Raw genomic sequence first — 13165 nt, forward strand, 5'->3', positions numbered from 1 at the left:
ATCCACAAATGCACATACAATATTAATACCAGAAATCCTTTGATGCCTAAGGATTAGTTTTAATTTAAGAATTTGTTCCGGACTTGGCCTAAAACCTGCTTGGTATTCACCAGTTTTGGGTTCTAGCTGTTCTTGGGCTCGATCAAGTAAAATTGCTAGAGGATTTTGTATGTGAGCGGGAGAAGAGTGATTCCTCGGTAATTAATAACATCGGTTCTATCCCATTCCTTATGATTTTATCATGAAGTACGACCCTGATAGTGGAACTGCGCGCCAAATACTTCTGTCCAAGAAAGAGAAAGACGGATGTAACTGTATACGCACAGTTCTCACGATATTATAACTGAGAACAACGAACAGGATTCTAAGTGCACATCCTTGCCATGTACTTAAGTCTATCTTATTATAAATAACTAGTGACGTGTCCCAACTTCGCTCAGATAGCACTAAATATCTACGGCCGTATAACTTGCTGGCGTAGTAGCAATAAATTACATACAAGGGTGGATATAAAGGCAAGGACAGACAGATGTGGCCCAGCCATGTGAAATATTCTCCATCAGTATTACCAAGTATTGCAGACAGATTGCAGCAGTGTTGACGGAAACACTATTGCTGCCATACACTAGAATTGTAATTATATACACAAACCTTCCTCGTCACAAGTCTGTCGATTAGCGAAAACCATATCCCTACAGCAGATCCTGAGATAGCCTTCTCACACAGGCAGAAAAACACGGCGAGGGACTTTGATTTAGTAGTCACTGATAGAAGATACATGGAGAGGAAAAAACAGGTTTCTTACAGTTGTTGTTGCTCTTATACTCTGTTCATTATAAGAATAAACCTGATGAAAACAAACACAAACGCTATGATTGGTCAGCAGCCATAGCTCTCGTACACTGGTGTTGTTACGCTCTTGGAAGCAGGTCGAAATTATGTTTTAGATATCTTATTATTGTGTCACTATAAATGAAATTTTAAGGCATTCTGATGAATTAACAGCCATCAACCTTTTTCTTAATCGTACTTAAGCTACGTAATTTTTATTTAAAAAATCGTGTACAGTCACAGTCTCTGTAAGCGCTACTTGTGCCCTCTGTGTCTCGCTGTTAGAGTGTACCGTGAAAACGGATGACACAGCTTCCTCCTTCGAAGTGGAACATGCGCCCGATACACCGTTAATGGCTGCAAACAAGTCGTTCTTAATGTTTTTCACAAGATTACAGAGAAAAACCAGCTTTGACGTTTTTCGAGGAACACCGTGCACTAAAAAGACAACTTAATACTATTATATGAGTGGCGTAATCATATCGTCATTTTGATGATCGGCTGTGCTCGTGAGTGCCGGTTCGATGCCCGTTATAGTCAACAGTTTTTTTCCGGTTTGAATACCTCAGTTATTTAAATATGAAATTCATCAAATACATAGTAATTAATTCGTACTTAACCACCATTTTTCAAGAAAAGTGCACTTCTTCTAGTTTCTAATTACATATCGGGCGCAAAATTCTGGTTTTCATTGCAAATACACATTCTTAATTACAGCTATTTTATAAAAGATTGTTAAAGTTTGTTGAAGTTAAGAAAACATTACACAGTTAAATTTTTTGGAGAGAAATGAATAATCAAATACTCTTTGTTTGAATATGCCCATTGTTTTGTAGAACAGATGTGGTCTCACACGAGCCAGAGTGATAACAGCTGTAGAAACATGGAAAACAATAGTCTTCATGGCATCTAGCACACTGTACAAATGACGCATTTTTACAATTGTCACCTTAACACTGTAATCTTAACTCAGTACAATGATCTGGAGCCAAGTTAAGGGATTCGTCGCGAGAAATAACAAGACACTTCAGCTGCCAAACGTACCGGGACCAATGCTGGAGCTTTTTGACACGTCACTGCCGAACGATGGCGAAATGCACAACAGCACGCCGTAAAAGAGGAGAAAGGAATGTGGATTTTTTGGTGGCTTGGGGTTTCCTTGCCGGTCGCCTCGTTATGAACGTAGCAGCACTGAAATGTACTCGTCGGAGTCTGATGTGGAAGGAGTTCAGAGATTACCAGACTACTGACTATAGAACCTTCAGTGGCTTCAATATTTAACTGCGTGGTGAAATCCCAGATGTGCGGTTTTACGCCGCACATAGCTCATGCAGAAAAACTACACTTGTTAAAGTCAGGAATTTTCATCAGTCTTGTTTTTAATTACAATACTATGATAGCTAGCATCAAGAGCATGTTACGTTTTCCATCAGATTGCTTAAGTAGCGCATCGCCTGAGTTTTACCATTATTTCCTTCTGTTTAAAAATTAAATGACATTCAGAGCTGCATTGTTCTCTGTTCGTCTCTTTTTACGTTTTGCCTGAAACTGTTCATATCACTGCAGGTTAGTTGGCCCAGGTGGCTGGCCTGTGCTGTCCAAGTTAAATGTGCCAGTAATTGTTGTTGTCCGGGATTATCAAATGATCCAAATGGCTCTGAGCACTAAGGACATCACACACGTCAATGCCCGGGGCAGGATTCGAACCTGCGACCGTAGCGGTCGCGCTGTTCCAGATTAAAGCGCCTAGAACCGCTCGGCCACAGTGACCGGCCCGGGATTATCGGTGAGTCGATGTACGCGTAAAATACAGCACAAAACGTATCTTCGTTATCGTACTGGACTGTACTCGAGACAGTTTCGTTTCCGCTCCACATGAAACGAAATCCAATGAGGCTCAGGCGAACGCGGAAGAATACATAGAGTAATGTTTACATATGGTTTATTCTTATAATTACCGGAATATGGTCAAATGAATATTATAAGCCGAACTCTACGGCAACTTTGCTTTGTTTGTCTCACTTCCTGTTAAGTTCCAGTGGATAACAGTAATTCGATGGCGTGTTGCCATTTATGTTCCGAAATACAGAGTCACTGTATAGGGTTCTTCCTTTCCTAATTTAAGGACGTTCGTCGTATCAAAAGTATTAGGTTTCTCTGTATAACCAGAGACGACTTATTTTTTGAGGGCATATTCCGAAACTGTGGTAAAAGAAGGTAGGCGTTGCAGTAAATTTTCAAATAAATTGCCTTGTTATTGTTGTATGCATACTTCTGCAAATATGTAACAAACTCAGTAATTTAACAGTAGAACAAATTAATTCTGTGAATTAACTAACGAGATTTGTACTATAAAGACTCATCTGCGCTTTTTGTAGCGTAATCTGTGGTATCCTGGCAAACATCGTGCTCTACAGCTATGGTTATTTATAGAACACTACGTTCAACAGAATGATGAAGATAGTGAAATAACTTCTTTTGCACTTTGAATAGATCCAGTTTGTCGTTCTGCATCTACTTCAACTGGTTTATCTTTTCTTTTCTTGTTTAACCGGACGACAATCACAGGTTTCACTTACACCGGTTTCAATTAGTAGTTATCAACAATCTGCAAACATATTAACAAAAAAAACTAAACATAACCAAAACTGAAAGGGAAAGATTAAAGTTATCATACCCCGTGTTGCAGCATAAGAAATCCCACAGTACAGATTCGCAAGCATTGTGATAATGGTAAACATAACGTATGAAAGAGCTTATATACAGACATAGAAGAAAATAGTGCATAGCAATAGAAGCCATCTATCGTTAGAAACATAAGGTCATTAGATATTCTTTGTGTATATATATAAAATATTACCATAAAAGTCACAAGCAACCATTGATGACACATTTATTTTAGACGTTCCTACCTTTACCTTTTTTTTAACATGGTTTCCTTTTAGATACTTTTATTAAAATTTTTATATGCGCAAACACAGAGGGAATGTGTAATGGTCATATAGTTTTATCGCTAGATGGCATCGTTTAAAATGCGCTTTTGTCTTCTATGTCTATGTAGAAGCTCTTTTCCGTGTAACGTCAGCAGAATGACGACGCATGCGCCTCTTTGTTGTTATACTACAAGACTTGGTGTGAACATTTTAATATTTTTCGTTTATAGCTTTATCGTTCGTGTCTAGTTTTGGTTAGCTTTGTTTTTCTTACTTTTAGATAAAAAAGATGACTGTTGATTATAGTTGTTCCCAAGTTCGTCACTAGTCACCATATCGATTTTGTGCTGCCACCTTCAGCAACATGAAAGTTGTGGCCGCGTCGCGCTAAACAAACAAGAGGTTCGGCTTAGCGCGGTGCGATCGGTATGGAAGTCAAACCGCGCCACTCTGAGCAACAACGAATATGTTCAGCTATGTTGGTACATCAAAGGAAACGATTCGTTCGTGCGCTCTCTGTTTGGACGGCGTTTGTCGTTTTTCATTGTTACTGAAGCACGCCCGTGCTCACCGGAGTATTGTTGCGCACCTACGAACAGTGTTGCCAATTTAGCGACTTTGTCGCTAGAAATGGCGACTTTTGCCTTCGTCTTAGCGACAAAAAAACTTTTTAGCGACAAAAATTATTTAGCCACTTATCTGGCGACTTTTGGAGTACAAATCAAAATAATTTTGAGCCGGTATTTTCATTAACAAAACTAAGATTTTAACTGTAGAATGGGTACTACACTGACTTTGTTCTGGATTTACTAAGTTAAATTCTTAGCAGATCATGTAGCATTGTTCAGCATTTTCTGAATGTGGGAATTGCCTACAGAGTAAGAAAACCTTGACTATAGAACAATTCATTATTCATTACCCACTAGCCTGTTATCGTCGATGGCGTATCGATCTATAGTTCTTCAACTTTTGAACTCCCTTTATTTTTCGAATTGAAAAAAATGTAATATTAAGTATAATAAAATACATTTCTGTCCAGCAACCTCTAATTTTTCAAAATGTTAACTCGCAGTCAAATGATTACCACATGCACAGTGGTAACGCAAGAACAATTCGGTCGGGGTATCTCAGACATTATTACGTTTTAAACAATGAACAATAGGACTGATATCGAGTTACCGAGTGAGTAGATTGTTTCATGACTTCTAGTTCGCCTGAGTTTTAATGTATTTTCAGTGATTATAAATTGTGAAACATATGTTGCGGTGGCGTACATAATGGATTTACCGCAGAAGAAGAAGAAGCAGTACGCTCAAAAATATCGGGATGCGTGGGAAGCAGAACCTGAATTCAATGGGTGGCTGAAACCAGTCGTTGGAGACTTATCCAAGGCAAGATGTCAAGTATGTGCAACAGAGTTTTACGCTAAGTTGTGTGATATTAGAAAGCATTCAAAAACTATTAAACATAAACAAAAAATTGATTTAAAAAAAACGCAAACCACGTTACCTGTGAAAATTTTTCCGAAAACTACAGTTAGAAGAGCAAGCGGAAGGCGCCCTTTCATTATTTATTGCTGAACATCGTTCTATTTTCGCTGTAGATCATTTAGGAATACTGTGCAAGAAGGTGTTTTCTGGTGATGAGGGCCCTAAAAGCATGCAATTACATCGTACAAATTGCACTAATATTATAACTGAAGTTTTGGCTCCATATTTTACACAATCATTGGTTGAAAATATAGGTAACCAAAATATAGTGTACTAATGGATGAATCCACAGATGTATCAATATCTAAAATGCTAGGTATCGTTATACGGTACTATAGTGTAAACAACCAAACCATTAGATCAGCATTTCTCAAACTCACTGTAGTAGAAACTGTAGATGCAAGAAATCTGGCTGCAATTCTTGTGAATTCTTGGAAAGATCTCAAAATTCCAATCGCTAATATGGTAGGAATTGGCACAGATAATGCTTCTGCAATGGTTGGAATAAACAATGGGCTTTTCGAACAACTCAAGAGAGAATATGGTTTGGAGCATTTGGTATTGATCCTTTGCATTTGTCACTCTTCAGCTTGCAGTTTCGCACGCCTCAGTGACTACCATACCTAGAAACATAGAGTTTCTTGTACGGGAAACCTACAATTGGTTCTCCATTCCACCCAAAACATAGAGGAATATAAAAAGGTTTATGAGACAATAAATTGTGGAAAACAGCCACTATAAATTTTGAAGGTCTGTGCAACACGTTGGCTTTCAATTGAACCAGCAATACTAAGAATTCTGGAGCAGTGGGAAGAACTAAAGCTACATGTTTCACTTGCCATGGTTCAAGACAATTGTTACACTGCCGATCTTTTGTATAAGATGTATTGTGACGACTCAGATCATCTTTACATGTTTTACCTTAAACATGCTTTAAAAGACGTACAAATAGCAATAAAAGCTTTTGAAGAAGAAGACAATGACCCCACTAAATAACTAGATACACTTGTATTTCTCATGCAGTCACTCGGACAAAACACAATTTTTCCAACTGTTGATTTGTTGACAACACCAGTTCCAAGCGAATGTATGTACGCAAATCCGAACCTTGGCTTTATGTTTGAACAGAAATTGTGTGCGTCAAGTTTGTCTGAAGAAAATAAAGTTTATTTGAAGAAGAGATGCATTCAGTTTAGTCTGAAACTCATAAAAGACATTCAACAAAGACTGCCAAATAACGTTACGATCCTGAAAAAAATGTCAGTGCTGAATGTTGAAGAAACACTAAAAGTGAATAAAAATGATGCTGTAGCGGATGTAGCCAAAGAATTGGGTTTTAGTGGCGATTTCATAGTCGGTATGCTGCAAGAATGGCATTATATCAACTTCATTAGGTGGAATAACACTACTCACACTGTTCGATTTTGGAGTGAGGTTTTGCAGTATACAAATGCCGCAGGGGAGAATCCTTTTTCTTTGATTTCACAGCTAGCAATGACTGTTCTATGCCTACCGCATTCAAATGCAGAAGTGGAAAGAATATTCAGTTCTATGAACATTATAAAAACTAAACAACGTAACAGATTATCGTTAAAGACAATTAATGCTTTGATCATATTGAGAGACCAGCTGAAGAAACAAAATAAAGATTGTGCATATTTTGACATACCGTCAGACGTATTGGAGCTTATTGGAACGAACTAAAGTTACTCTTTTGCGATAAAACCAGTCGAACTGCAACATCATCTTTTGAGCGACGTTCAGCCCTCCACATCAACTACAGTTCTGTCAGAGCATGAAACAGAAAAGTTATTCGATCTTCTGAGTGACGACGATGAATACCTCACATACCGGTATGTATATATTTTGTAACCTAATTTGAATTCTTGCTTTCTTTTGTTACAAATGTAGTTGTATATTTCTAGTATATTTGACTACTGTGATTGAAGCAACAATTTATGTGATGCGTCAATTACGATAACATGTTTAATTAAACGTTAGCGTATTTTATATGCATGTTGTTGCAAGCGATGCGTCATTTAATTAAGACAATATAGCAATTACTTATGAGACAATTTTTATTAGTATTTTATCACCCCCCCCCCCCCCCGCCCCATCATTCACAGGACGAAATTTTCAGTACGCCTCTAGTAAAATCAGTTTTTGCGACTTTCTAGCGACTTCTGATATTGTATCTAGTGACTCGGGTTTTTTAGAGTGGGCAACACTGCCTACGAACACACTTGCTCCATTCTGCGCCGCGTGGTTGTGCGTTGCGCAGTATGAGACACGATCACAAATGTTTACAAAATGTTTTGAATGCCATTTACATTTTCGTCTCATTGCGTTGTATTACAACAGCCTTAATGTAATTGATATTCCCTGCTACGAATGTGTATCGCATTTGGAGATGTTCGTCTCCTTAAAGCGCATTCACGATTCCATGGTACATCCATGTCAAAATGTACACCACAGTAGCTGATCGGTACTATTCGCACACGTTCGTGAGTAGTCATTACTGAAGGACAAACAATAAAACATTTCTCCCTTTCACATCCTCCAACCACGCATGGCCGAGCTACTTATCCGTCTGCCCCTGAGGTAAGCGGCCAATTTTGTTTAGCTCAAGGTCGAATTCACCAACGTCAACTGTTTTGGTTATTTGCTACTGAGGTAGAGCGCTGCGCGTTTCAGAAGATATTAATGTTCACCTTTTTGGATTCGGCCGTTAGTTGCTAGATGCATATTACTGTTTAAAATGTGGCTGATGACGCAGAGCTGCACGAATATCTGATTCGGGCGGCGGGTCACAGTTTGACGACCACTGGTTTGCCTATAATTCGAACCACGTGTCGTTCCTGGCGAATCCTCAGATCATTAAGTTGAGGGTAGGTTAAAAGCAGACTGAAAAAAATCCGTAGTCACACCGAGATTCTATCCCATGACTTTTCGGTTTCTGGGCATGCCCTTTACCACCAGGGCCGAAAAAAACAACGTAAAAAGTAATTAGTACATCAATCAGAGCTTTCTCCTGTTTCTGGGCACGCCCTTCACTAGGACTGTTCGAGTTCCGGTCGGGGCACACATTTTCAGCTGTCCCCATTGAAGTATATCAACAACACATATCGGCAGCTGGGGGTTTCGATTAATTATGATTTATTCTAGAGAAGCTGCACGGTCATCAATGGTATCTGTTCTTTCGAGAACAGTTACTATCTTCATATTTTTAAAAATATCGGAAATCCGCTATATCGATGTATAAAAAGGTATAACTATCGTACTCGTTATATCGAAAAGGAATTAACGATCTATCGACACTATAAGTATCGAAGTACCGACCAATATAATATCGGTAGCACATTGTAAATATACAGCCAATTTTAGAGTTGTATATTTAAATATTGATTTATTATTAGATATTCTGTACATCAACAAGCTAGCATCCTCTTTGTCCCCCTTAGAGAAGTAATTGAAAGGAAAACGATATTTGTTCACCGTTTGGCGATAACCACTTTGCTAACAATGGTAACTGCATGTAAGTGGCGCAATAAAAAGTGTCCCATGGATCCGTCGTTCGGTTTCGTCGCAAATGGGATGTGTTTGTAACACTTCATGTCGACTTCCCTGTTTTTTTATTATATATATATATATATATATATATATATATATATATATATATATATATATATATATATATATATATATATATATTTCTGCAAACGCCAGCGACGTAGCAGTCGTAGTGTCAAAATTCCATGGTGAAGTTAAACGATGCAGCTTCTGTTGGTAACACCGAGCGCCGATTACGTCAGTATTTCCTCTCACTTCTCCGCCCACCGCAAATACCAGTCTTGTCATTTAGATTTTTATTCATTAGTTTCAGCAATTGTTTTTGAAGAATGTCGATGTAAAGAAATAACACACTAGTTGCGTTAAAAATTGTTTTTAACCCAACTGGTGTGCTATTTCATCACATCGGATATCTTGTTATTCCATTCACACCGCAAACACCCAGTGCAATCGGACTTCACATCTCCACTCCCCAGTGCAATCGGACTTCTTCTTTGTGCCATCTACACTTGCTTCACACAGTCAAGGAGGAAGACTGGACGTGACGAAACCTCGAAAAGTAATAAGACTCCTTCACACAGTGAAAGAAAAATTATGTTCCACAATTTCAAAAGAACAATTTCAAATATTTATCGAAAGTGTGTGAAGACTGCAGTAGCTGCCCCTGAAAGGTGCAAGTTTCATGGGGCTTTCACATAGTATTCAAAGTAAATTAGATTGGTGTCTCATATGCAGTCTCCTTGCACAGACTCGATATACGCAGTCAGCTCCATTGTATGCATTGCAATTCAGCAAAGCAACTTCATTCCGTTTCACCAAGGTAGTTTAAATTACTCGGGTGGTTCCACTGAGATAATGCACTATCCTATGAAAGAGATTTATTATTGATTATTAGGTACCCCTTCGAATTCGGCTAGGTAGTTCTTTAAGGCTGCCGTTGAAATTTGTAGACATTTACTCTGTCCATTGGTATAGTGCAGCTAACACTGTGAGGAGAAAGTGAACCATTAAGAATGAGTGCCACCGAAGTAATTCACTTGCAAGTATACTTGTCCCCAAGGCTCTGAATGGTATATGGTACGGGGTATTAGATTTCTTTTCATTCGATCCCAGACGGTACGCTGTAAAATCGATCACCAATTCACTTGTGAATGTATTTTCATCTATTACAAATTTAAATATTCTTGATTATGACCCTATAGTAACAACTGGATAACTGGTTTCGATTAACTAATAACCTTCTTCAGATCATACTTTCGTCATAATTGACACTTGAGACACCAGACAGTTTTAAACATCACAACACCGTTATCATGAGTAACTTGTCAAAATATCCCAAATCCGTCAATAGCGTGTCTTTCGGAGAATAGAACCAGGAGAAAATTCTGGTTCCGGTTCTGTACGCCAAAAGACATGTGCTGCTCTAAGATATTTTGACAAGTTATTTAGAGTTACGATGTTCGTTAATCAATGAGATCGATTACCCAGTGTGCAGGAGCGTACCAAGGGTGTGGCAAATAGGCCCCTAGCAAGGACAATGGCACCGAGGGGGCCCAAGAACTGACCGAAAAAAAAACTAGAAAGAAAGACGGTTTCAGAATTATCCGGAGAGATATTCGAGTTCTCCTATCACTTGAGTTCTTATATTCCGCGTACTAGAAGGAGCCATTCTCTCGGCACAGCGGCTGTAAACACATGCTGTTGCCACAATGTCATTTCTACAGTCTCATTTTGTGCAGGTAGTGTAACAGTGAAATACTACTACCGAACAGACGTCTGTCGCTAACATAGTTCATTTAGTAATAGTATCTTCCCTGATACATATGCTGCCTACATAGATCGCTCATGTTCAAGTCCTTGCTGCTACTTCGCTATGCTATTGTAGGACTTCAAAGGTCGGCGAACAGATTCTACAGCAAATTTAAGATTTGACCGAAGGATTCTGATTTTCGCCCATTCCTGTCGAGAACTGTAGTGAGACGTGACGTTTGAGGAGGCATGCAAAATGGCTGGAGGAGATTAGCACTTTACTTGCCTTACGGCCATCGCTTTTGCTGCTCCCAGATTTCATTTGTAAACACTCGCGGCGTCACAAATGAAAGATGACCGACGTCAGAAGTTATCGATAGTGAAATGAATAATCAACGGGTAGGGTAGCATTACATCTGTACCTTCGTTTTTTATCAAGGGAGAGAGCAGAATTTAAAGAAAAACCGCCATCTCTGTTTATAAGGTTCCTTGCGAATTTAATTTCAATTGCTTCCTTAATAACATTATCCCAATAATTGAAAGTGCATACAAGAATCTGTGTTATATTCCATAGAATGACCGGTACCAAGACACTGTTCAGCGATACCGCATTTACTCGGCTGTTGTTAAGTGTGTGTGACGACTATGCTCAGTACACCGGTTCTCCACAAAATGGTTCAAATGTCTCTAAGCACTATGGGACTTAACATCTGAGGTCATCAGTCCCCTAGACTTAGAACTACTTAAGCCTAACTAACCTAAGGACATCACACACATCCATGCCCGAGGCAGGATTCTGACCTGCGACCGTAGCAGGGGCGCGTTTCCGGACTGAAGCGCCTAGAACCACTCGGCCACAGCGGCCGGCGGGTTCTCCGCAGTCCTGACGTCTGACCAATACATGACATGCCACAAGTAGACACCCACCATAAGCAAAATAAAATTACCCTTCACAGAATCTTTACGAATCCTATTCCACCTCCACAGTGAAAAAAATATTCGGGTGGATTGCATTCAGGTGTTCTAAAAAATCGTTCAGATTCTCGCTACCATGAGGCCAAACAACGAAAGTATCGCCTACAGACCTGAAAAAAAAGAACACGCAGGTTTCAATACTGCCCACTCGAAGTCACGTTTTCGACAAAAAAAAATAGCAATAATAGACGACAACGGGCTTCCCAACGCAACTCCACCTGTCTTCCCGTAGTACTGTTCACTGTTAATTCAACACCGAACCTAACCTCAATCAACCGTAACGAATCAGACAGACGAACACGAGTGAAAAAAGGGACCACATCAAAACCTGCTAGAATATCAGTCATTCAAATGATGCATTCCCTCTAATCGACGCAAGAAATCCGTCGAGTTCTTAATGTGATTCTCACACAGACCTACAATAGGTCTCAACAGGGTAGCAGTGTGTTTTTATATACGATATGTCGGGGCACTAACGATACTCACAATCGGACGAAGAGGAACCCCCTTCCTTGTGAGCCTCCAGAAGGCCGTATAACCTAGGGGGAAATTAGTGATTGCGAATTATTGTTGTATTCACTGCGCCGGCCGGGTGGGCGAGCGGTTCTAGACGCTAAAGTCTGGAACCGCGCGACCGCTACGGCGCAGGTTCGAATCCTGCCTCGGGCATGGATGTGTATGATGTCCTTAGGTTAGTTAGGTTTAAGTAGTTCTAAGTTCTAGGGGGCTGATGACCTCAGAAGTTAAGTCTCATAGTGCTCAGAGCCATTTGAAAAGCACAGTAAGCACAGCGACAAGAACTTTTCTCTAGGAGGCTGTTAGTATTTCTCTCAACACTTTTTGTGATATCAGCACCGATCCTGCGATAAGCTGAATAAGACAGTAAACACTGCATCACATGTGTTCCTCAGTCTGATTCGTTACAGTTGATTGAGGTTGGGTTTGGCGTTGAATTAAAGAACCTATTTCGATATGTTCTGCCTTTCACTTACTTTTTATTCAATCACCGTACTACGAGCAGACAGATGGAGTTGCGATGGGAAGCCCGTTGTCACCTCGACAGTTGTCAATATTCGGCCCAACGTAAAGGGGTACTTCGTACCTACGTTAACAATACGCATGTCATTTCGGACCCTGAGAGCTTGCCAGCGAGTTAGCCCATCCCAAGGTCACCTTTCGTCAGAATGGTTATAGTGAAAGACAGATTAGACGTACGTTGCTCTATCGACCAACTGTACAACGGATGAGTGATAATAATACCGATGTGGTACTTGTCTTACGCAGGAAGCTTTTCGAACAGGATTGGCCGTGTTTTCCGAAAATACGATATGAAATGCGTTTTTCGACCACCATCTAAGATCAAAGTCCTTTTAGGTTCCGTAAAGGATGATCTCGGATTGCTTAAGGCGGGTGTCTACCTTGTTCATAGCAGTTGTGGTCTGTCACATATTGATCAGATTGCTAAAACTGTGGAGAATCGGTGTACTAAGCATAAGCGTCACACGGGCTGACAACAGTCGAGCAAATACGGCATTGCAGAACGTTCTTATGGCATCGGTCATCCTATCGAATATAACAACACGGGGATTCGGGCATACACTCACAGCTCTTGGTATA

This window comes from Schistocerca cancellata, chromosome 1 (assembly GCF_023864275.1).
Source record: "Schistocerca cancellata isolate TAMUIC-IGC-003103 chromosome 1, iqSchCanc2.1, whole genome shotgun sequence".
Classification (NCBI taxonomy): Eukaryota; Metazoa; Arthropoda; class Insecta; order Orthoptera; family Acrididae; genus Schistocerca; species Schistocerca cancellata.